At 45.1% G+C, this 22,507-nt stretch overlaps 1 protein-coding gene and 1 pseudogene across 1 annotated transcript in view; both read right to left on the bottom strand.

The window, feature by feature from the left end:
- PKD1 (polycystin 1, transient receptor potential channel interacting) overlaps nucleotides 1–22,507 on the bottom strand; it is a 252,054-nt gene that overhangs the window by 159,662 nt on the left and 69,885 nt on the right. The gene's annotated exons all lie outside the window — the stretch shown is intronic.
- On the bottom strand, nucleotides 14,684–14,849 carry LOC149454998 (U2 spliceosomal RNA; annotated as a pseudogene).

Here is a 22,507-nt window from a genome sequence, read left to right as displayed (position 1 = left end):
ATTAAAAAAAAAAAAAAAACATTTAAGTTTTTGGTTGTAATATGACAAAATGTGGAAAATTTCAATGGGTATGAATACTTTTTCAAGGCACTGTATATTCACTTGTTTTAAACTTTTTTTTTTTTACATTTCTTGAGTTGGTTTCTGGCCTAGGTCAAAATGATGGCATACAATCCTGGCGTCTTCAGGAGGGGCTTTCCCAGCTAAGCACACCCTTCCATCAACATGCTTAAGCTGCGGGAAAATGGATTTCAGGAAGTAAATGCTATATGGATCTTCCCTTACTCAAGATGGCCACGGCTAGAGCAAGGGTGTCCAAACTTTCCAAACAAAGGGCCAGTTTACTGTCCTTAAGACTTTATGGGGGGCCAGATTGTGGTCAGCGGGGGTAGAAAAAGTCTCAGGGCCAACATCAGTGAGAATAAACAAGGGCTCAGGTGTAGTGTTCAGTTGCATAGTGCCTGTGGTCAGTAGGAGGAGTAGGAGTAGTGCCCCATCATTGCTATCACTGGAAGAAACATTGGTTCATCATTGATGTCAGTGGATGGAATAGGCCCCCATCATTGATATTAGTGGGAAGAATAGTGTCTCATTGCTAGAGCAAGGGTGTCCAAACTTTCCAAACAAAGGGCCAGTTTACTGTCCTTCAGACTTTAGGGGGGGCCAGATTGTGGTCAGCAGGGGTAGAAAAAGTCTTAGGCCCAACATCAGTGGGAAGAATAGTGTCTCATTGCTAGAGCAAGGGTGTCCAACATTTCCAAACAAAGGGCCAGTTTACTGTCCTTCAGACTTTAGGGGGGCCAGATTGTGGTCAGTGGGGGTAGAAACAGTCACAGGGCCAACATCAGTGAGAACAAACAAGGTCTCAGGTGTGGTGTTCAGTTGCATAGTGCCTGTGGTCAGTAGGAGGAGTAGGAGTAGTGCCCCATCATTGCTATCACTGGAAGGAATATTGGTCCATCATTGATGTTACTGGATGGAATAGGCCCCCATCATTGATATTAGTGGGAAGAATAGTGTCTCATTGCTAGAGCAAGGGTGTCCAAACTTTCCAAACAAAGGGCCAGTTTACTGTCCTTCAGACTTTATGGGGGGCCAGACTGTGGTCAGCAGGGTAGAAAAAGTCTCAGGGCCAACATCAGTGAGAACAAACAAGGTATCAGGTGTGGTGTTAAGTTGCATAGTGCCTGTGGTCAGTAGGAGGAGTAGGAGTAGTGCCCCATCATTGCTATCACTGGAAGGAATATTGGTCTATCATTGATGTCAGTGGATGGAATAGGCCCCCATCATTGATATTAGTGGGAAGAATAGTGTCTCATTGCTATAGCAAGGGTGTCCAACATTTCCAAACAAAGGGCCAGTATACTGTCCTTCAGACTTTAGGTGGGCCAGATTGTGGTCAGCAGGGGTAGAAAAAGTCTCAGGCCCAACATCAGTGGGAAGAATAGTGTCTCATTGCTAGAGCAAGGGTGTCCAAACTTTCCAAACAAAGGGCCAGTTTACTGTCCTTCAGACTTTAGGGGGGGCCAGATTGTGGTCAGGGGGGGCTGAAAAAGTCTCAGGGCCAACATCAGTGAAAACAAACAAGGTCTCAGTTGTGGTGTTCAGTTGCATAGTGCGTGTGGTCAGTAGGAGGAGTAGGAGTAGTGCCCCATCATTGCTATCACTGGAAGGAATATTGGTCCATCATTGATGTCAGTGGATGGAATAGGCCCCCATCATTGATATTAGTGGGAAGAATAGTGTCTCATTGCTATAGCAAGGGTGTCCAAAATTTCCAAACAAAGGGCCAGTTTACTGTCCTTCAGACTTTAGGGGGGCCAGATTGTGGTCAGTGGGGGTAGAAACAGTCTCAGGGCCAACATCAGTGAGAATAAACAAGGTCTCAGGTGTAGTGTTCAGTTGCATGGTGCCTGTGGTCAGTAGGAGGAGTAGGAGTAGTGCCCCATCATTGCTATCACTGGAAGGAATATTGGTCCATCATTGATGTTAATGGATGGAATAGGTCCCCATCATAGATATTAGTGGGAAAAATAGTGTCTCATTGCTAGAGCAAGGGTGTCCAAACTTTCCAAACAAAGGGCCAGTTTACTGTCTTTCAGACTTTAAGGGGGGCCAGATTGTGGTCGGGGGGGCTGAAAAAGTCTCAGGGCCAACATCAGTGAGAACAAACAAGGTCTCAGGTGTGGTGTTCAGTTGCATAGTGTGTGTGGTCAGTAGGAGGCGTAGGAGTAGTGCCCCATCATTGCTATCACTGGAAGGAATATTGGTACATCATTGATGTCAGTGGATGGAATAGGCCCCCATCATTGATATTAGTGGGAAGAATAGTGTCTCATTGCTATAGCAAGGGTGTCCAACATTTCCAAACAAAGGGCCAGTTTACTGTCCTTCAGACTTTAGGGGGGCCAGATTGTGGTCAGTGGGGGTAGAAACAGTCTCAGGGCCAACATCAGTGAGAACAAACAAGGTCTCAGGTGTAGTGTTCAGTTGCATAGTGCCTGTGGTCAGTAGGAGGAGTAGGAGTAGTGCCCCATCATTGCTATCACTGGAAGGAATATTGCCCCATCATTGATGTTAGTGGATGGAATAGACCCCCATCATTGATATTAGTGGGAAGACTAGTGTCTCATTGCTGGTGTCAGTTGGGAGAATTATGCCCCACTTTTGGTGTCAGTGTTAGGAATAATGCCCCAAGGGCCGGATAAAGGCTAGCAAAGGACCGCAGTGTGGAGACCACTGTGCAAAAGGGATGTTTTTACATGTGATTTTTCAAAAAAAAAAAAAAGCATGGGGGCATGGATGGATGGGCTAAGTAAATAGGGTTTTCAGTTTGTGGGGCTCAGATGCAATGTATTTCCACTCTAACAGCCCATGTTTTTCATTTCCAGTGGATATCAACTGCAAAACAGTGATATGAAGCTACAGCAGAATTTTTTAAGCCTTTTCTGATTTATGATGGCATTTAGTGACCCGTTGTTGTGTACAATTGCCTGGAGTTCATTTGATCATTGCCAGCTAGGACTGTCAAGTACAACAGTCTCTCGGCGCAGAGAACAGAAGGGCAAAGGAAGGTATAAATACCAACCACATTGATCACACGTCTGAATGATCAATTCCCGCGGTATGTACATTCCTACTGTGAATAATTCATCGTACAATTGACCTATCACATACAGAACATACAGAGAAGACAACTATTTTATCAAAACAGTGACTAGGATAGATACTTCTCTTAAAGTAGAATTGCAGCCTAAACCTAACTAGTCCTAAAAATCCATCGTACACCTACGCTGACTAACCTGTGAAAGGAAAATGTATATACTCACCTCTTTTCAGCTCTCCCTAGTCCGGTCATCTGATCCCGTGTTAGCCAGCAGCGGCTGCAGGGGGGAGGAGGGAGCGCTTGACAATGGATGGTAAAGCCTGAAGCGGTGATGTCACCTATAGCCCATCCGTTGTCGGCACTCCCACCTCTCTCCTGTGGGCAGGGCTGCAGTTAGAAACCACAGGGCCCCAGACAGCCAACCTGACAGGGGCCCCCTAAAAAAAAACAAAAAACACAACAACACAGTTTACTATACTTCAGTAATGAATGAGCACAGTGAGTGATCTGAACCAATAGCTCATTGTGTTCATTCAGAAAAGGAACGGGCTGGTAAATGTGACATATTTAGACTCTTCACCCGCTCTCCGGATCCTATTGCTTGAAGCTGCTGGGTGGAAGGAGAGGAGGAAAGCTGACACACAGGGGGGCATGGCCAGCAGGGGGAAATGTATGATGCACAAGGAGGGTGATAGGTGCCCTGGGGGGGCAATTACAGGAACCGATCCCCTGTATGGCTACAGTTGAAAGCAGGCGGAAGGGAGAGAAGAAGCCAGTTTTCAGTTGTTGCAGAGAGAGCCTTACAGGGGATCAGTTCCAGTAATTGCCCCCCACCGTGGCACGCCGATCACCCTCCCTGCCCACATCCGAATCACCCAGCTGACTGGGCCCCATACAGGAGGACTGGTGGTACCCCCTTATCCACACCCCTGCCTGTGGCTGACGCAGGGAAGCTGGATCATGAGACCAGACTGGAATAGGTAAGAATACACAGGATAGTCAGCATAGGTGTCAGGAGGGGGTATGGAGCATTTTAAAGACTAGTTAAGGTTTTCCTGGAATTCTACGTTAAGTGAATTTATTACATTTTTGCAAAAGGTAGATTATGGCGTTCCATAAATGAAAGTAGGCGCTATACACTCTTTAACTACAATTTTCTTCTCCCATTCTCCAGTTATAAAGTATAACTTTTAAATAAACAAGATATTAAAAGTGACTAAAAACACTTCCATGTTCAACACACAACTTATATTATTATTATACAGTATTTATATAACGCCAAAGGGTTTGCTCAGCGCTGTACATTATAGTGGGGGACAGAACATGAGACAATACAGTACAATACAATACATGAGGGGATCGAGGGCCCTGCTCTTTCGAGCTTACAATCTAGGAGGGAGGGGATAGTGGTACAGGAGGAAGTGGCTGTGGGGGGAGGAGTGGAGGAGATCGGTTGTTAGGTGAGGGTGGGGTAGGCTTCCCTGAAGAGATGGGTTTTCAGGGTGCGTCTGAAGGTGAGGAGAGTAGGTGACAGTCTGATGGATTGGGGTAGGGAGTTCCAGAGAATGGGGGAAGTCCTGGAGAAGTCCTGGAGTCGGGCATGGGAGGAGGAGACCAGGGAGCTAGAGAGTAGGAGGTCCTGTGAGGAGCGAAGGGTACGGGTAGGGTGGTATTTGGGTATCAGGTCGGTTAGGTAGTTTGGGGCGGCGTTGTGAATGGCTTTGTAGGTCAGAGTTAGTCATTTGAATTTGATGCGCTGGGCAATCGGGAGCCAGTGAAGGGATTGGCAGAGGGGGGTGGCAGATGTGGAGCGGTTGGTGAGGTGGATGAGTCTCACCGCTGAGTTCAGGATCGATTGGAGTGGGGATAGCATTTGTTTGGGTAGGCCAGTGAGGAGGGAGTTGCAGTAGTCCAGGCGTGAGATGATGAGGGAGTGTACGAGTTGTTTAGTGGTGTCTGGGGTTAGGAACGTACTTGGAGATGTTGCGGAGGTGGAGCCTGCATGACCTTGATAGTGATTGGACATGAGGTTGGAAGGAAAGGTTTGAGTCCAGGGTGACACCCAGAACTTTGGCGTGTGGGGTGGGAGTGATGGTGGTGTTGCTAGTAGTGATGGAGAGGATGGGGGGGGGGGCGCGGGCTGGGGGGAAGACCAGGGGCTCGGTTTTGGACAGGTTTAACTTGAGGAAATGGAGCGATATCCAGTCTGATATGTCATTCAGGTGGGCGATGCGGGCGGAGAGTGAGGGGGTGACAAAATTATTTGTCACACTCCTCCTCCACTGCTTCAAACTGGAGTCCAGCAGTGAATCTTAGGCCTCATGCACACGGGACGTTTTTACAGCAGCTGTTTTTGGCGGTTTTTTCTACAGCCAGTAAACCCCCCAGCAGGTTATCCTATGTGTCCCTGCATACATAGGCCTTAATTAACGTTTTTTGACAGGGGCCCAGAACTAATGGGTTTCTAGAGGAGCTGTTAACTATTAAAACGCTCTAATGCTGGTAAACACGGTAAAACGCGGCAAACCGGAGATTTGGAGCATTTTTTTTCAGCCAAAATTTTATTTTCTTTGTGCAAAAATCACTTCAAAATATGGCTAAACGCTAAAAAAAGTTCAAGGCTGTTCTGTCACTGTTCTAAGGCTGCAAATGACCGACTTTGGGCTTCCTAAGATGCCGCGGGTTCAATTCTGAACTATTTTCACTGCCGAAAATTCAAGTCAAACGTGTTGCATTCAAATGCATGTATTTGAGCAGTGCTGCATTAGATCATCTTTACTGGGGTCAAATGGACATTCATTTCTAACCGAATTTTTTAATTAATTTTCAAAATCGAATGTTAAAAGGAAATTAAATTCTGAAGTTCTTTTGAAGGATGCTCGTCAAATCATTGAACATACTGATAAATTTCATAAGAATGTTCATTCAAAAATATACTAGAGCAGGGTCCTCCAAACTTTCTAAAAAAAGGGCTAGTTTACTGTCTTTAGGGGGGGCAGTCTGTGGCCATTGGGATTGGAAAAGGTCCCGACGTCAGTAGGAAAAAACAATGCCCCATCATTGGTGTCAGTGGGAGGAAAAGTGCCCCATCATTGGTAACAGTGGGAGGAATAGTGCCCCATCATTGGTATCAGTGGGAGGAATAGTGCCCCATCATTGGTGTCAGTGGGAGGAATAGTGCCCCATCATTGGTGCCAGTGGGAGGAATAGTGTCCCATAATTGGTGTCAGTGGCAGGAATAGTGCCCCATCACTGGTATCAGTGGGAGGAATAGTGTCCCATAATTGGTGTCAGTGGGTGGAATAGTGCCCCATCATTGGTGTCAGTGGGAGGAATAGTGTCCCATAATTGGTGTCAGCGGGTGGAATAGTGCTTCATCATTAGTATCAGTGGGAGGAATTGAGCCCCATCATTGGTATCAGTGGGAGGAATACAGCCCTATCATTGGTATCAGTGGGAGGAATAGTGCTCCATAATTCGTATCAGTGGAAGGAATAGTGCTCCATCATTGGTATCAGTGGAAGGAATAGTGCTCCATCATTAGTATCAGTGGGAGGAATAGTGCTCCATCATTGGTATCAGTGGGAGGAATAGTGCTCCATCATTGGTATCAGTGGGAGGAATAGTGCCCCATCATTGGTATCAATGGGAGGAATAGTGCCCTATCATTGGTATCAGTGGAAGGAATAGTGCCCCATCATTGGTATCAGTGGAGGAATAGTGCTCCATCATTGGTATCAGTGGAGGAATAGTGCCCCATCATTAGTATCAGTGGGAGGAATAGTGCCCCATCATTGGTATCAGTGGAGGAATAGTGCCCCATCATTGGTATCAGTGGGAGGAATAGTGCCCCATCATTGGTATCAGTGGGAGGAATTGAGCCCCATCATTGGTATCAGTGGGAGGAATAGAGCAACATTATTGGTATCAGTGGGAGGAATAATGCCCCATCATTGGTGTCAATGGAAGGAATAGTGTCCCATCATTGATATCAGTGGGAGGAACTGTGTCCCATTATTGGTTTCAGTGGAAGGAATAGTGTCCAATTACTGGTGTCAGTGGTAGGAATAGTGTCATATCAGTGGAAGGAATGGAGCCCCATCACTGGTCTCATGAGGAAGAATTGTGCCCCATCATTGGTGCTGTTGGGAGGAATTATGCCCCATCATCGGTGTCAGTGGGGAGGAATTATGCCCCATTGTTGGTATCAGTGGATGAAATAGTACCCCAAAGGCCGGATAAAGGCAAGTAAACGGCCGCATCTTGCCCTGGGCCACAGTTTAGAGACCACTGTACTAGAGTATGATCAGGTTTAGAATGTAAAATAATTCATGCTAACGTCTGGCTGTACAAACTTCTTTAGACCTACCAACAAGTAGAGCAACAGCTTGTCTGATTGGATTGTTTTGGTAAATCAAAAAGTTCGGACAGTGACTGTACAATTGGATTGCAAGATGTATGGCGTGCTCCCTCCTATCAAAAATGGAGATTGAAGCACCACACCACTGCTAAGAGGCCCAGTTTAAACTTCAAGTCAAATCCAAAAAGTACCAGCGTATTTCAGGGGTCCAAAAATGCCCCCCTTCATCAGGGCTTAATTGGAAATAATGCGAATGGACTAGAAGTGAACTTTAATTTGATTTCCTACAATGTGACTACAAGGACACGCCTTGTCAGCAGCTGATTTGGCAGCCAAACTAGGCCATTCACATTGTTGCCAATCAAGCCCTGATGAAGGGGGTATTGTTTGGACCCTAAAACGTACTGGATACTCTTTGGATTGTCCCCCTGACTTTTATTGGGATAAAGTTGTATATGCACAGATGGCAGTGGTGTAGTGCTTTAATTTCCATTTTTTGTTACATTAGTCTAGTTTCACATCTGTGCGGGTGGTGCGGCTACGGATCCGCATGAACATCCGTGCAGCCGCACCACCCGCACAGAGGAATGCGGACCCGTGGGCGGGTGCCATTAGTTTTAATGGCACACCGCCCGCACTGAAAAACGCAACCATACTGGAAACTGAGGTTCCCGTGCGGGCTGCGTTTTCAGAAGTGTAGGGACTTCTTCCCTGTGTGTCACGGGGCACGGGAGTCCATTCAAATGAAAGGGCTCTCGTGCTCGCGCAAAACTTGCATATATGTGAACCGGGGGTTTTACTACAAGCCAAGGAGACCGTGTAGATCCTCTGTTTGAAAGTACGTCAACATTTCATTTGCTTGTAACATTCAGTTTTTGAATGAATAGATTTTCCCAAATAAAAATCACATTCACTGTAAGAAATTAACTCGTTCTCCAAAAAAAAATTTCCATCCCACTCCTTTGAATTTTCTCGGCACTGTGTTCAAAAACGAACGTCAATCTGACCCCGCTAATATTTAGAAGATTCAACAAATGTCTTAAAGCAAAAAATGGTCATTAACATATCTTTTGTTTCCAAGGGTGGGAGAGGTCTGAGGTGTGAATTGGTCATTGCAATGTATGACAAGCTTGGTAGGAACATCCTGTGTTCAGTGTTTTGTCCATCTGAGCATCTTGAAAACTCTTTGCATGCATTTTTCATGATGAAAAAAGGCTCTGGACAGCATTGGGAACTGGAAGAGTTAAAAAACATTTCAAATGCAAACGCGATTTGCTGCGTTTACAAGCGTTTTGCTTTTGAAACGCTGATAAAATCGAAGTCTGCACGCAAGTTTGTTGCGTTAAAAAAAACGACTGTAAACTCAACTGCCTGTAAAGGACGATGTGTACATGGACACATAGGAAACATTAGGGAGAGTTCAGGGGCTGCTGAAAAAACCGCTGAACAGCTCCTAAACGTGAGTTTATCAGCTGCAGTGCACATGAGCCCTTAGGCACAATCTATAAAAGAGGTGGGGGAAACAAATACCTTCAAGGGTGTCATGAGCTATGCTGGAAAAAAATCCAACCCAATCAAAGCACTGGCTGGTCCTGTCCATAAATCACCGAGCAGCACGGCCGTGTACACCAAGCACTGCACTGTGAGCCTTACAGAAGAGACCAGCACAGGTTGGGTGATCCAATATGTAACATTTTATAGCAATGTGGGGACAGAACTTAAACATCACATCTGCAAACTATACAGAAAAGGCTAAAAAAAACGCACATTTATTGTTAAAAAGAAACCAATGTGCATTCTATGGATAAGATCTCTAAAAGGTGTGTAGATAACATGGCTGAGCATAAATATAATTACCACATTATTACGTAATTTTTTTAGACTGCAAAGATGAATAAATTGAGAGTTGCCATTTCCCCGAAATGTCAGCAAAAATCTGGAGATTTAGGTGAAATCTGGCCATTTTGGCAAAATAAATTAAAGTCAATGAGGAAAAAATTAAAGGCTAACTTTCCCTTTTACACAATGTTGCAGATTACATCTGTATTTAGGGTGTAATATGTAACATAGTGCCAAGCGGTCCTGGCTCTGCTCACACAGCCACCTCATGTCAGAGACATGTGAATGAAAAAATTACAAGTCCCATCTGCCACCGCAGCAGGCAGACTGGTGGTTCTCAACTGAACAAGCCCCGGAGGGCGAGGCCACTCCATCTTCCATTCACATGGGACTCCAGGGACAGGTCTGAGCGTCGTCCTTCTCATCTCATATTAGTGTCTGGAACTACTTGTGGATGCTGCCCCCACTTCCTTTCCTGGCGGGGTGATTTTCCCTTTGCTTCCAGTCTTTGCACATGGTCTGAACACAAGTGCGGTCATAGTCCACAGACACTTTCTGCAGCCCCCCAAACTGAAAGACCATATGGAGGTACAGACATGAAGCTGGAAGAAAAGTCTGCAGGAGTCTGGCATTGCACTCGTGATTCAATGATCGTGTTTTGGAGGCTCCTATGCCAAAAAACAGAAAATGCCCCTTTTTTTTGCTGTAAATATATTTGCATTTTCTAATTTTTTTTCTGAAAGTTGGACTAAGCCTTTAAAGAGTTTTTTTTTGTTTTGTTTTTTTTTGATGGGTGCAAAAAAAAATGGCTCCTGTGCTATATGGAAGCTCCTTTCCTTATTCTGGACCTGTTCTTGCTCCAAATGGGTCCCTTGTTAATACTTAGTAGAAGAATTAGATATGCGCAGGGCCTAAAATTTCAAGTCCTGAGCTACTAGCCACCAACAAACACACACACACACACACAGAGACACCTGTACACAAACAAGTACATACATACACAGAAACATGTACACACACGCACAGAGACACATGTACACACACAGGCACGTACAGACACGCATACACACAGGTACATGTACATACACAGAAATACACATCTTCCCTCTCTCTCGCTCCTCTCTCCCTCTTCCCTCTCTCTCCTCTCTCTTCCCTCTCTCGCTGGAGGGAGAGGTACAGGAGCATCGCTCTGCAACTGCCCTCCCCCGCATCGATTCTCCTGCTGTCCGGGTCACTGCAAGGGTACAGGTGCGACCCCTCTGCTGGTGGCCCTGCATGGCTCTGTCTGCTGCTGCCCAAAAGGTCCATTCTTCCGGGGAGCGATGTCGCCCCCCCTAAAAATTGCCGCCTTGCCTCGCGGTAGATACGCCCCTGCCCTGGGGGACACACTCGCCCCCCCCTGGTCTAAACTCACTTTCATCAGTGTTCAGATCGCACTTCAGAAGCTACGGACAGGCAGTGAGGAAGCGATGTGACGCCTCCTCACAGCCTGTTTTAACCCCTTCTTTGCCAGCGATAGCGTCGCAACCTACTTGATTGTGTAGCACATTTTCGCACATCTAGATGAAGCCCTAAAGTCTTTTTTATTTTCCAGAAAAAAAAAAATTGTGAAAAAGGTAAAAAAAGTGACTAAGAAAATAAAAATCAAAAACAAAAAAAACCCTACGCATACCAAAAATATCCCATGCCCTCTAAATAAATAAAAAAGGGAGTAGATAATCAAATTGAGAATTTCTGTTTCGGATTAATTTTACAACATCGTCAATTTTGCCGTAATTGCTCTGCTTTTTTCAATTATTTGCAGAAGTGAGAAGTATTTATAACAAAAAAATAAAGTGATATGACACAAGTGGCAGTGCTGGTGCCTGGTGATTGGCCAATCTGGCACCCATCACCAAAGGAAGGGGGGGGAGTGAGGCCCGCTTCCCCGCACCCAGAACCACTGGGTACATCTCTTTGCTCCCGTTGGCCAAACAAGCAGCAGAGGAGTGACGGGAAGGTGAGTAGGTGCATCAAGATGGAAAACAAAGGCTCTCTTTGACACTAATGCAACCCTATCTACCTTCCAGGTTTAACATTAGGTGTGCTTTAAGAACCCATCGCTGTGCTGTGCGGAACACAAATATTCAGTCTGTCCGCAGTACAGAAACTGCTGCCGAAATTTCCTGCCACTTTTCCAGCTGGAGAAACGTGCCAGTTGGTTGCAAAGGCCCACATGGTGTTCGGAGCATGCCTTGGCTGGTGTGAAGAGGATATTATTCTATCCATTCCTGACTCTGTTTGTTCAGCTGGAGCCCGACTTTAACCCCCTCCTCGACGCTGAACAAAATATTTAACAAAGATTTAGCATCGAGATGACTCTACCTAATTATCATACCAGTTTCTACTACTGATCAAAGATGACCAGCTGAATAAAAGGGTACTCAGCCATCATCTTCTCTAAATTGTCAGAGATTTCCATCCAGAGATCTCTCAGTTTAAAGATCTTGAAGCAAAAAGTCAACGTGGACCACCCATTTGTCCTAGCTTAGCTAGGGGTTATAGCTGCAAGCATCCCCCATCCTCTCCACTTCCTGAAATTATTGCAACGGAAGGTTTTGTTGAGCATGGTATTACAAAAAGCTACGTTAAATGCGGACCGGGGTACTGGATGTGTTTAAAATACATTTATAGATTTGATTTTCTTTAAATTAATGATATCCTATATGGGGTAGAAATGACCCAAAGAGAGCTTGGACCTGCCTAGGTGTGCTGAGAACCCCCCATGGAAGACCACCAACTGCCTATCATTCTTCACCTCCCCTCCTTCATACTCCCTTCCCTTTTCTGTGCCCCTCTCTCCCTGACTCTCTTGCTCTCCAGCCCTCCCCTTCCCCGTGTTACCTGGAGTCTTATACTTTAACTTTAAATACTAGTTTGGAGAGGCGAGTGCAATTTTTTTTTTTTTTTTAAAGTCCGCAAACGTACAACTATAACGAAAAAACCCGTAAGTGTTCACAAAAAAAGTGCAAGTGCAAAACACCACACGAAAAACTGCACTTAGGGGTGTGCTTTGTCCTTCCCCCGAAGGGGATGGACCACTACCCTGATCCCCCGGGGCACGAAGCTCCTGACAGGGACAAGGTTCCCATTTGGTCCTCCTGGCCAAAAGGCCTGGAGGACCACCGTTCCTTGTGTCCAGCCAAAGCCAGACACCCAGTACTTGGTCAGGGGGCTCTCCCGAAGAGAAAACCCCCTAGGGACAGGGGAGGAAGGAACCAAAAGGCCACACATCCTCCCCCTAGACTTCAGGGCAGGCCCGAGGACCCACACCCTCCATCCTGTGAGGAAAACACACACATACAGTCAGGTCCATAAATATTGGGACATGGACACAATTCTAACATTTTTGGCTCTATACACCACCACAATGGATTTGAAATGAAACAAACAAGATGTGCTTTAACTGCAGACTGTCAGCTTTAATTTGAGGGTATTTACATCCAAATCAGGTGAACGGTGTAGGAATTACAACAGTTTGCATATGTGCCTCCCACTTGTTAAGGGACCAAAAGTAATGGGACAATTGGCTTCTCAGCTGTTCCATGGCCAGGTGTGTGTTATTCCCTCATTATCCCAATTACAATGAGCAGATAAAAGGTCCAGAGTTCATTTCAAGTGTGCTATTTGCATTTGGAATCTGTTGCTGTCAACTCTCAAGATGAGATCCAAAGAGCTGTCACTATCAGTGAAGCAAGCCATCATTAGGCTGAAAAAACAAAACAAACCCATCAGAGAGATAGCAAAAACATTAGGCGTGGCCAAAACAACTGTTTGGAACATTCTTAAAAAGAAGGAACGCACCGGTGAGCTCAGCAACACCAAAAGACCCAGAAGACCACGGAAAACAACTGTGGTGGATGACCGAAGAATTCTTTCCCTGGTGAAGAAAACACCCTTCACAACAGTTGGCCAGATCAAGAACACTCTCCAGGAGGTAGGTGTATGTGTGTCAAAGTCAACAATCAAGAGAAGACTTCACCAGAGTAAATACAGAGGGTTCACCACACGATGGAAACCATTGGTGAGCCTCAAAAACAGGAAGGCCAGATTAGAGTTTGCCAAACGACATCTAAAAAAGCCTTCACAGTTCTGGAACAACATCCTATGGACAGATGAGACCAAGATCAACTTGTACCAGAGTGATGGGAAGAGAAGAGTATGGAGAAGGAAAGGAACTGCTCATGATCCTAAGCATACCACCTCATCAGTGAAGCATGGTGGTGGTAGTGTCATGGCGTGGGCATGTATGGCTGCCAATGGAACTGGTTGTCTTGTATTTATTGATGATATGACTGCTGACAAAAGCAGCAGGATGAATTCTGAAGTGTTTCGGGTAATATTATCTGCTCATATTCAGCCAAATGCTTCAGAACTCATTGGACGCTTCACAGTGCAGATGGACAATGACCCAAAGCATACTGTAAAAGCAACCAAAGAGTTTTTTAAGGGAAAGAAGTGGAATGTTATGCAATGGCCAAGTCAATGACCTGACCTGAATCCGATTGAGCATGCATTTCACTTGCCGAAGACAAAACTGAAGGGAAAATGCCCCAAGAACAAGCAGGAACTGAAGACAGTTGCAGTAGAGGCCTGGCAGAGCATCACCAGGGATGAAACCCAGCGTCTGGTGATGTCTATGCGTTCCACACTTCAGGCTGTAATTGACTGCAAAGGATTTGCAACCAAGTATTAAAAAGTGAAAGTTTGATTTATGATTATTATTCTGTCCCATTACTTTTGGTCCCTTAACAAGTGGGAGGCACATATGCAAACTGTTGTAATTTCTACACCGTTCACCTGATTTGGATGTAAATACCCTCAAATTAAAGCTGACAGTCTGCAGTTAAAGCACATCTTGTTTGTTTCATTTCAAATCCATTGTGGTGGTGTATAGAGCAAAAAATGTTAGAATTGTGTTCATGTCCCAATAATTAATGACCTCACTGTAAGTAAAGAAAAAGTGACAAAACGTGGGAAGTGTTAAATTAAATAAATAAAAAATAAAAAAGTGGTTGTGCCAAATAGTGCACAGACCAGGCCCTGAGGCCTGTAGCAAAAATTGCCCTGGTCCTAGCCAGAAGGCCTGGTCCTAAGGGCGCTGTGCAGAAAAGGTTTGTAAACAAGTGACCATGTGCCATTTTCACACAGTGGGGTCCCACACCCAAGTGCTACTAGTGGCACCCCGGAGGCGACTACTCAGGGGGCACTGGTTTGCAGACTCTCTGCCTTCCCGACCCCTGGCCAGACAAGGTAGATCCATCCAAATCAGGAGGTACTGGGTCCTTCTGACGTTCCAAAGGGGAATTACTACCAGGCCCCAGCTACGTGTGGGCATCCTGGGTTCTGTTCCCCCCGTAATAGCCATCCAGACTCCCATCATACCAGCAGGGGTACTATACAAACAGTCATCCCCGCAAAGCTAGAATGACCGTGGAGCACCCCTACTGGACACTGATAAGAACAGATACTACACTTGATCTTAGCCAAAAGGCCGAGTGCAATTATTATACTTAAGGGCCCTAGGCAGCTAGGAGAGCCTTAGATAGCTCGCCACCCTGACGTCTTCTGCCCAGAGGCGGCACAACACCTAGCTGATGATGGAGACTCGGCTGAGCCACTATACACCGCAATATGAGCAGACACATATGAACAAATCCTGCAAAAGTATGGGAGAAATTGGCCAACTCACCACTATTGTCTATGCTTAAAGGGTTTTTCAAAAAAAATAATATACATACTCACCTTCATGCTGCAGCATCAGTGTGATGCTGCAGCTTTCCCCGCCAGCTCTAAGCCAACTGAGAAGTGAGCAACCACATTACCACTGATCGCTCAGGTTCTGTTCAGCGCTGAGCAGAGAGCGGTGACTGTCAGTCATCGCTCTCTGCACTGCCCCTCCAGCACTCACTGGAGTGTCGGGCTGGAGATGGAGAGGCTTTGGCTCTTCGCTGCTCACAGAAAGCCAGAGCTAGCTGTCAGTTGGGCAGCTGGATGGAATCCAACAATATGGTTAAGATCCTTCCAGAAACTGGAGCAGCTTTGTGACACCAGGCTTTAGGAGTGCAAAAGTAAGTGCACTCCTGTGATTCAAAAATTAAGTATGGCCATGCAGTCATAACCCGAGTGCCAGCAGTAATGGACCATTTATGTGTCAATCAAATTCTTTGAACTTTATATGGAACCCTGCCTCTATTTTGTTTAAGTGTTCAAATGGTAATATGCATCTTTTACAAACAATTGCCCACACCTCATATATTCTTAAAAGTACTTTGATGTCTGATGTACTGTATGGGAAAAAATAGCATAGTCCATGAAACAAATAGATTAATTTATTGCAACTAATTACTGCATACTCATACTCTTAGGCCTTTCCAGCTGCCTTTGACACAGTTGGCCACCCGCTCCTCCTCAGTAAACTCCACTCCCTTGGCCTCCGTGACTCTGCTCTGTTGGGGTTCCCCAAAGCTTTGTCTTTGGGCCCCTCTTTTTCTCTCTCTACACCTCCTCCCTGGGTCAACTGATAATTTCCCGTGACTTCCAATACCACCTCTATGCTAACGACACCCACATCTATCTCTCCACGACCCAGCTAACCACCTTGGTCTCCTCATGTATCACAAACCTACTGAGAAACGTATCAGTATGGATGTCACACCACTTCCTCAAACTCAATCTTTCTAAAATCAAGCTTGTAATAATTGCTCCTCCCCGATCCCCCACTCTTGACTTTACCATTAAGATCAACAGCAAAACTATTGGTCCCTCCCCACATTCTAGGAGAAATCCTAGACTGTGACCTCTCCTTTGGGCCCCACGTCCAATAACTGGCAAATCCTGCTGCTTCGATCTCTGCAACATTTCCAGAATTCCCCCCTTCCTGACTAACGACACCACAAAAAAAAAAAACATATCCATGCCTTTGTTATATCCCGTTTTGATTACTGCACCTCCCTCCTCGCTGGCCTACCTTTACACAGGCTATTACCCCTTCAGTCTATTATGAATGTTGCTGTTAGACTTAAACACCTTACCAACCGATCAGACTCTGCTGCCCCTCTCTGCCAATCCCTTCACTGGCTTCCTCTAGCCCAACGTATAAAATTCCAAATACTACCAGAACGTACAAAGCCATCCACAACACTGCCCCTAGACAAATCACCACCCTCCACTGCAGCTATCGTCCAAATCATCCGCTCTGCTCCTCCAAAGACATCTTGCTCTCTAACTCCCTTGTCATCTTCTCCCATGCCCACCTCCAGGGCTTCTCCAGAACCTCTCCCATCCTCTGGAACTCCCTACCCCAGAATTTCTGGTTAGCCCCCAGCCTGTCCGCCTTAAGGCGATCTTTGAAAACCCACACATTCAGGGAAGCTTACCACACCTCCACCTAAGAACTACTTGAATCACCTTCACCAGATCATCCCCCGCAGTTATGACCTTTTGAATCACCTCCCCTCCCTTTAGATTGTAAGCTCCATGAGCAGGGCCCTCCTGTTCCTTCTGTATTGAACTGTATTGGAATTGTACTGTCCCCTTTATATTGTAAAGTGCTGCACAAACTGTTGGTGCTATATAAATCCTGTATAATAATAATAGCTAATGATATCCACAGTTCTGATTACCAGAGTATGGCAAAATTGGCAGCATTTGCCAAGGAGGTTTTGTTTTGCCTTCGGGATCAAAACTGCTGGCGCTACTAAACATTTAACAAGATGGACGTCAGTCTTTTTCAATCTAGTTCATTATGTATCTATGATTATACTACAGTTAGATGAAATTTGGTTGATACAATTCATGGATTTCAAATAATATCTCTGTTCTTGACATTGCCAACAATGTTGGCTATCTATCAGACATTATCATTCTTGTGAAATGCATACATTATTATTATTATTACAGGACGTCAATTTATGCCGCGCTTTTACATACGAGGTAGTGATGCGAGTCACATCACGAGGGTAGACTGTCAAAGTGAGGCTGATGCGTTTCGAAGGGGGTCCCTTCTTCATCAGAGCTAACTACATATGAGTGCCCCCTACCATATATACCATGGGACTGAACAATGAGCTCAGTCAGCCTCACTTTGAGAGTCTATCCTCGTGATGTGACTTGCACTGGTTCTACTCTCCCAAGTTCCTTTGAGGACCTTTAATGCTTGTTATACTTCTTTGTTTGTGAGTTTTTATTCTTTGTTCAATAAAATCACAGTTTACTGAGGTAATGCGCAAAGTTGTAAAAACATATAAAGTAAGTGAGCGCCTTCCAGTCTATCAATTCCCAGATTACAGCAGCTGTACACAAAATGCACCATATAAGACCTCTAAAACAGATAAAAAACATAAACGTGCAGCGCTGTTAAAACCAATAGATAAATACATATATAAACATGTAAGAAAGTGCACACAAATATATAAAGTGACACTGTGCATCTATGTATGTGCCACTAGAATATGTGGCCAATATAAACGTGAAAGAAAACACTGTGTCTAAAACATAAGTCCAGAGTGCAGGCGTGAACGAGATCTCAAATGATCTTCTGGTATCCAAAAGACACAGATTGTGGATAAGGTGAGACAATTAAAGTGTAGATTGCGCACTCACCAGATACGCAACCTTTTTGCGCATTTGTATGATATAATAAGGACATCAGACTTCAGACATCTCATCAAAAAGGTCTGGTCAGATCTGGTCAATGCCTCCTTCGCTATCCCACGGTTTGCACTTAGCCTTCCCAAATGGTAACCACTCTGCGGATGTACCTGGCTCCCACAGGAGCTCAGAAAGAAACAACAGAGGAGGCCAGTAGTGCAATATTGCCTTAGGATGTTTATTCCACACAATGGGTATGTATACAGAAAGAAAGCAAATAAAATAGATTACTGACCGATTGCAAGCTGCCGCCGGGACCCCTTGTGGTGCCGGCGGTAAGGCATCAAAACAGCTGCAGCCCGACCCTGACGCGTTTCGAGCAAGTGCTCTTAGTTATAGGGTGTCCTGGCCATGCGCAAAGTTGGTGCGCTCTCTTTTTGGTTCGCTTTACAGTTTACGGTGGATTGTCTCCACAGGGCTGGGACACAAACCCAAGCCACGTATAGCAGATACACAGTGAGAGATGATTTACAGTTTTTCAGTGGAATATCATAGAGATGTAATATATAGTCTAGTGGGTTTTGTCCAAGATCCACTAAAGAAAGATGCAAGATTAGCTTTCCAACCTCTGCCCAAAAAGGTCAAGAACTGATTTTTAATGACAAAAAAAGTACATCATATTTTGAAATCTGATATTGTTCATTTTTATTGTGACATGTCAGGAAAAATGATTCCTCCAGAACTGTAAAGTTACTGAAACCTTAATGAATATGTCTGTGTTTTGATGCTTAACAGGCCTGTTGCTAGGAAGTAAGCCTTCTTCTTACCGGGTGATTACTGGCTGTAATGAAAGGCTTTAAATCAGAGCAGAAACTGGAAGTTCAATAGACACTTTGTCATAGTCCACGCCAATATAATAGCCATTTTATGATAAGGTATTAGAGAAGATACTTTCAAGCCCTGCTACGGGTTCTTGGAGCTAATTTACCTCTCCCAGAACACATTTTATTCTAAGCTGTTCCTCTCATTACCGTCCTGGACAAATTCCATTCATCAAAAGCCGCTCAGAAAAGAAAACATTCTATCCGTCTTTTCTCCCCTTCACTTTTGGTCTGAAACGAAGCATACCGTGCCCGCAAATGACATAATGCGAGCTGACATCACTCTTGGCTCTTGTCTGTGCCGCTGTTAACCCTTTAGAGCTGGAAGAAGCTCGCACTTCTCAAAACACGTACGCAAAGGCTTTTCTGGTATCGGGGGCACTGGCTTCAGGCCAGGGCAGGAAATCCTGGCATCGGCCAAATGGGGAACCTTCTTTGCAGCTAGAGCTACATGGGTGCGTTCTTATATACTGTAGCTTCAAGTGTACCTTCAACAAATATAAAAAAATTCAAAGCCAGCAGCCAATAATACTGTAAAAATCAGGTACTTACCAGTCCATGAATTCCAATGCTGTCTTCCCGCAGCCGATTCTTCTCACTGCTGCTGGTTCCTGAAACCCCCATCTTGGATTTGGGAGCCAGCTGTGACTTCTCAAATCACAGTTGGCTCCCCAATGTGCAGAGGGACTGGTCCTGCAGCCTCCTGGGATGTGTCTGAGGTGTACCAAGTACTTACCAGTCCACGGATCCCATCGCTGTCTTCCCACAGCTAATTCTTCTCATTGCCCTGGGTCCCTGAGGTCGCCATCTTGGATTTGGGAGCCGGCTGTGACTTCTCGAATCACAGTTGGCTCCCCAAGGTGCAGAGAGACTGGTCCTGCAGCCTCCTGGGATGTGTCTGAGGTGTCCCAAGTACTTACCAGTCCACGGATCCCATCGCTGTCTTCCCGCAGCTAATTCTTCTCATTGCTGTGGGCCCCTGTGGTCGCCATCTTGGATTTGGGAGCTGGCTGTGACTTCTCGAATAACAGTTGGCTCCCCGCAGCACAGAGAGACTGATCCTGCAGCCTCCTGGGACGTGTGACGTGTCCCAGAAGGCTATGGCCGGGACGAGCGATGTCTTCCTCTTCTTGGATTGAGGAAGTGGGAGCAGGTACCAACAAAATGCGGTACATACCCACCAACAAATCCCGCAGCTCAATTACAGGCTGAAGGGAATGAGACAATGAGTGCTACTTCATTCTTTGACTGAAGCTCCACTTTAAGCTGGTCATACTCTACTATTTTCCAGTAAACACTCCTACAAACATATGAAACTTTTGATCAGTAGATTCAATGGCCTAATGAATGCTGTTTGAAACTACTTCAAAATGTCTTCTATTTTAACACTTGATTAAAGAATGAATGGGCTTTCTTAAGTGAATAAAATCATTCACTGTTAGAAATCCACTTGTTCGAGGACAATTTTCCATCCTGCTCCTTCAAAATTTCTTGTCAACGCGGCTGAAAATGAACATTAATTTGACCCCACCAACGATTAGAAAATCAAATAAATATTCTGAAAATGAAAATGTTCCAACAAAATTCTACTAGAGCATGGGCAACTTTAGTCTTGCTAATAAAATCGCTAGAAGTGGCAACTGATTGTTAAACTGATGGAGCAAATGGTTCTCTGAGGTGTAATATATACAAGTAACATGTAATAGCAATGTGGGATCATGAGAGATTAATTGCTACAGCATGCTGCTGTTTACAAGGAGCCATATGGTCCATCCGTTTACCGATCAGTTGCTACTTCTAGCAATTAATCATCTTAGTAGCATACCTCAACCATTATAAAGTCACCGATAGAGTTCTAACTAATGCTAGCCTTAACTAACAGCTACTGATGTGTTACATTGCTAGCAGTAGGGCCAGGTCTGTAACTAGGTCATTGGAACAATGTATTAAAGGTTGTAGGAAGAGGAGCACCACATTTTTGTGAATGCAGACCGGTTATGCTTTACTAAACACAAAGTTTGGTAAAGATATCAATGCATTTCAGGGATTCTAAGGAACCATATTTATAAGGGCGTAAAGCCCAACTCCAAGAATTAGACAAAATCTACCCTTACAGTGGTCCCCCCTGCAGTGCTAATAAATCCTAGGGGTGCAGGAATAGAGTATTACTTGCCTTACTCCTCGCTCCTGTAAGCACCCTCCATCCATGTAAGCACTCTTGCAAAACCTCTTCTCTAAGGTGCTCCCTAGCCTGCTTCCATGTACAACATATGGATAATAGCTCTGCACTTTATATGATGATGCCAAGGGACAGCCACCCACAGCCTGGAGTGCCAGATGGAGAAGAGGAGACCGCAGGGTATAAGGTAAGTAATGCAGCCTCTTTTGATACTCCTAGACCTAACACCTAACAAGTGCTTGGGTACCCCACTGCAAAGGTCAATTTTGTACAATTCCCAAAGTAGGACTTGGATCTGATTGGATAGAGTCACTGTTTCCCAGCATTTCTCAACCTGGGAATTTTAAAATGCATATAAGGCCGCCCACTAAGTGAATTTTGGCCGCTATGGCCAGCTTAAGTCGGATTTGAGATGGACTTAACACTGTCTTCAAGTGTGCAAAAAACCTATTTACACATATCTGTGGATCCAAAGGTGGAGATTAATGCAAACATAAAAATAGTATGGTAAACTCGCTACACTACAAACTAGATAATAACTCAACTACTTTACTACGGTTATGTTTTAATACCTCTCCAATCCACTGGAACTCTACCTCAATGTATACAGCTATCTCCTACTCTGGCCACCTTTAGATGATCCCTGAAAAGTCATCTCTTCAGGGAAGACTATAACACTTCCTCCTAACAACTGAAGTTTTAATTCTTCCATTAGCTCATCCCTTATAGTTATTACCTTTTGTACCTGTCAGGGCTCCAGGTATGACCAGAGGTGTGTGGACTGACACAGGGAAACGCAGGCTCCAGGAGTGATGTATAAGAATATAATTTATTAAGGCTAAACAATACATAAACGCAGTGCAAGGCTAAACATAAACACAGTGCAAACAAACCAAACCTCCAACAGATAATAATATGTACAACACCAAACGTAGTCAGGCGGGCCGGGTCGGTAGCAAACAGGCAGACAAGGTAAAAGGAGCAGGCGGAAGAGTGATCAGGAATAGCCGAGGTCGGTACAGGCAGAGTTCGTGCAGAGTCAGGATCAAAGCAGAGTCAGGATCAGGCAGGAAGCAGACAGGATGCAGGTACAGGGGCTCATGGGAACAATACACCAAGGCCCTGACTGCAGGCCTGGCCACTCCTTAAATACACCTCTTGTAATCAGCCTCGGGTGATGGCTTGATTGCAGCAGTAACCTTCTGACTGCTGAGAGCACCCGCTGGCCAGCCCTGGTACTGCAGCCCACAAGGCAGGTGAGTCCCACCACCATTGGCGAGTCCATTCCTGACAGTACCACTTGCCTCACCCTATTAGATTGTAAGCTCTTATGAGCAGAGCCCTCCTAAAACTGGCCAACCCATGGTTGCATGAAAGAACATGGCATCATCTATGGCCTGCCTAACCCACCTGTATTGAATTGTACTGTAATTGTACCATCTCCCTTTATATTGTAAAGTTCTGTGAAACTACTGGAGCTATATAAATCCTGTATAACAACAATAATGTTG

This window comes from Staurois parvus, unplaced genomic scaffold (assembly GCF_062004578.1).
Source record: "Staurois parvus isolate SC_StPar_1 unplaced genomic scaffold, SC_StPar_1.0 ptg000412l, whole genome shotgun sequence".
Classification (NCBI taxonomy): Eukaryota; Metazoa; Chordata; class Amphibia; order Anura; family Ranidae; genus Staurois; species Staurois parvus.
The sequence above is the reverse complement of the archived record's forward strand: the minus strand, read 5'-3'. Positions and strand labels throughout refer to the sequence as shown.